This window comes from Rattus norvegicus, chromosome 7 (assembly GCF_021556685.1).
Source record: "Rattus norvegicus strain SHRSP/BbbUtx chromosome 7, alternate assembly SHRSP_T2T, whole genome shotgun sequence".
Classification (NCBI taxonomy): Eukaryota; Metazoa; Chordata; class Mammalia; order Rodentia; family Muridae; genus Rattus; species Rattus norvegicus.
Window position 1 is genome coordinate 138,307,039 of NC_141540.1, and position 3,829 is coordinate 138,310,867.

The 3,829-nt window shown below is 45.8% G+C and overlaps 1 pseudogene; it reads right to left on the reverse strand.

Moving 5' to 3' along the window:
- Nucleotides 1-1,562: 1,562 nt before the first annotated feature.
- Nucleotides 1,563-2,309, reverse strand: Rps3-ps3 (ribosomal protein S3, pseudogene 3; annotated as a pseudogene).
- Between the last annotated feature and the right edge of the window lie 1,520 nt (nt 2,310-3,829).

Genomic DNA, 3,829 nt, shown 5'->3' on the forward strand with positions numbered 1-3,829 from the left:
GTATGTGATTGTATAGGGTAATATAGTATGTGGTTGTATAGGGTAATATAGTATGTGATTGTATAGGGTAATATAGTATGTGATTGTATAGGGTAATATAGTATGTTGTTGTATAGGGTAATATAGTATGTGGTTGTATAGGGTAATATAGTATGTGGTTGTATAGGGTAACATAGTATGTGGTTGTACACTACAGTCCGGTGTAGTGTAGTAGAGTGGGGTGTAGCATTGTATAGGGTATTATACTGTGGTTTGTGGGGCACACTGTATCTCAACCATAGTGTAATAATAGCAATGTGTATGTATAAGATACATCATGGAACGTGTGTGCTGATGTCGATGGTCTTGAGGTTGGGGCATTCATAAAGAAAGTTACACAGAAAATTTTATCATTCAATTGTATGTATTCATGTATGTCATATGTACATGCCTGAGTATATATCTGTGAACCACATGTGTGCAGGGACCATCAGAGATCAGAAGAAGCACTCGGAGCCCCTGGACCTGGAGTTATAATGGAGATGTGGGCTCCAGGAACCAAGAACACCAAACCTAACTGCTGAGCCATCTCTCGCGACCCAAGTATCATTCAAACTTATTAAATGTATATGCTCACCGGAACAGAAGTACGTGTTCTCACAGACAATAAGTGTTATACTGAATTGAACAGATGAATTTCCTATTGAGGCAAAGAGAGGGAGAACAGTCTGATGTGTAGCTTCTCACTTTTTTTTTTCTTTTCTTTTCTCTTTTTTCCGGAGCTGGGGACCGAACCCAGGGGCGTCTCACTTTTTTTACTGCTGACTGTAATGGCAATACCCAGAGAAGAGACTGGTGTAGCCCCGCCCCTTTCTTCCCAGAGGCCTTTGCTCACCAGCCTGCGGAGACAAAGGGGGCAGAGGCAGAGAGCAGGATTAGGAAGACTCTTAAGTATGAACAGAATGACCTCTGGAGACCATTGCCACCAGACAAGTCTACTTTGTCGTTTCTTTATAAGGGCTCTTTTAGGGGTATGGGTGGAAATGCTAATTGGTTAAGCCATTGGGAACGGCTGATTGGTTGTAGTACCGCACCTAACTATCATGTTGGGGGAAGCCAAAATGGGACGTGAGTTATGCGGTCTTTCAGAGAGTTCTGTACAAATTAACTTTTCAGATAAGGCCGGTCACCTATGTTCAGTGACATTCTCCAGACAACACAGGCAGAGACAGGGAAGCCTTATTGAGTGAGTTCCCCATTTTGCGCCAAACTTGGAAAGCCATCTATCTGGTCAGGGAGGACTGCAACCTTAATTGCAAGGTTCCCCAACATAGCAGCCTCTGCCCTCACCACCAGGACAATGCTCTTGCCGTGTATATAGCTCTGAACTGTTCTCTGTTCTCTTCTTCTGACATCCTGACGTCGGGCTTCCCTCCTTCTCGATTCCATCATGTTTAATTCTACAAGAGATGGTGTATTTAGGTTTTTCTTTAGGAAAACAGAATCCTGGTAAATTTTTAATGCCCAGTTTTATGTCTCTTTCTGACCTACCTCCCACTATTTTGGGACCCAGATGGCTATATCTAGGAAAGAGTCTCTTTTTTTTTCTTTTCCTTTATGCGGGATTGTATTAAATGTCTTAATACAACAACATCCAGCATCCAGCCTGTCAAGACTCCATTGTGCTGTAGGCACTGGCAAAGGCATGGCCTGTGGCTCTGACTTCCCACCCTTCTGTTGCGAGATAGGGGAGGTGCACAAGATTTCATCCACAATGTTCCACAATGCTCACGTAATCAGGCAGGGGCTTTGTGGGGTCAGCCTTACCACTTGGGTCCCAGGACAGTTTGGTCTTCACTTCGATGCCCAACACACCCTATCTGAGGAGCACGGAACTGTCAACATCGTGGTTAACAGGTCTCTACTGTGCACCATCCGCAAACCTCATGGACTCTGTCCTCGGCGCTTCCCAGACACCACAACCTCGCAGCCCGTGGCCCCTCTCTCCACAGTGAACCTTGGCACAGCGTGGTAGGCCTTTCAGAAGCCCTCTTAGGGGTTTCTAACATGGCACAGGGACCTCTCGAAGCCACCTTTCTGCATAAGCCCCTGTGCTGCTCTCAGGGAAGCTAAACCTCCTCCTGACTACTGCAGTCAACCCTGATCCCAGGACCCTGTGTTCTGGTGACTAAAATAGTGATTCTGTGGTGTTCTGTGGGTGTAATCCGGACTTCAACTCCAGCTCCTGAGGGAGAAAGTCATCAGTTCAGCTTTGAAGATGTCATCAGCTGCAAGACGTGCTCTTCTTGGAAATTTGTACCATCCGCCATCTTGCCATGTGTGCTGGGATAAGGAAAAAAGTCTAACAGGTTTGTTGCTGCTGCTGCTGCTGCTACTGTTATTGTTTTGGGTTTGGCGTGTATTTTTTTAGGAAGGCTTTTTCTGTACCTCAAGAGACTTCAGCAGAAAGAGCACTGATCTATGGTTATCTCCTGTGCTTAGATCTATAATCCAGATGTTTCATAGCTAGCTTCAAAAACACCATACCATAAGAACTTAGCAGATATTCGCAAGCTGCGATCTGTTCCTACTGTAGACCTAAGTGAGAGCCATCTATCTCTGTGCTCCTAAAGAGAGAGCCGTCTGCCTAGAACATGGTTCCTCCTGATTATTTCTCATCTCCTCTACTGTCCTGCTTTGCCACTTTGGAGCCTTGTCTTAAATCATGAGTACAGTCCAGTTTTATGTACGCACATCTGGAAAAACAGAAAACGAGGCAGATAGCCAGCCTCGATGCATATGCAGTATAAAATGAGCCAGCAAGTTTAATCAACACTCAAACAGGGGTGGAAATGACTCTTTTTTCATTACGTTGGAAAATAGTTCTTTAAACACCAGCAAGCAGCATGAAAGTTAACAAGCAGGACTCCAAGGTGTGGGTGATTTCCTGGGTGTTCACTGATCTCCAGGGAACAGGCTGCATGAATCTGTCTGTCTGGGGGTGGGGAGGAGCTGGGGTGAGGAAGAGAGAGCACTTACAGCATTACAAATACCAAGACTTGGTGGCCTCCTGGAGGAGGTGGGTCTGTTTCCCTCCTTCCCTTGAGGCCGCAAAATGTCTCAGGCCCTGACACTTTGAGCCCTAAGACGTGATATTCTAGCCCCTCCCAGTCTATCCATGCTCACAGGTAAAGGGGTTGTAACAGGCCCCAGTACAGCCAACATTGAAGACAGGTTTTTACCTTTTACCCTATTCCCCCTGCCTTGCTAAAAACCATTACATTCCTAAAGCTAGTACCCAAGATCCTTTCCCTGATTTGACCACTTCCTGCTGAGGGTGACCACCAAGGTACAGGTGTCAAAGTACTGAAGTCCAGCAGTCAAAGCCCCCATTGGCTCACCTAATTAGCATGTCCAATCAAAACAAATCAACTGATCCTACATGGGTTTCCCTTTGGCCTTTACAAACCACGATCTATTCCGACTGCCCATGTGCTCTGTCTGTCTCCTTCATATCCAGAGGCAGTAAATGTCCCTTTCCCCTTTCTCCCCACCCCCCCCTTGTTACCTTCCCCTTCTCCTTCGTCCTCTATTTCTTGTCTTTGTTCTTATTCCCTGCCCTTTGTCCCTCTGGAACAAATAAATCTTTGTGATAAGAACTTGGTCTTGGGATGTCTGGCGTCAACTTGGAGGTCCCTACAACAGACAGACAGACATCTCAGCATTTACTGCCTGTGAAGGTCCCTGGAGAGTCTGTCACCAGAATGGCTACACGTAGCACTGAAATACCTTTCCTCCATCTTGGGGCAACTTAGGATCTCAGCTCTATTTCCCAAATAGAAATGGAAAA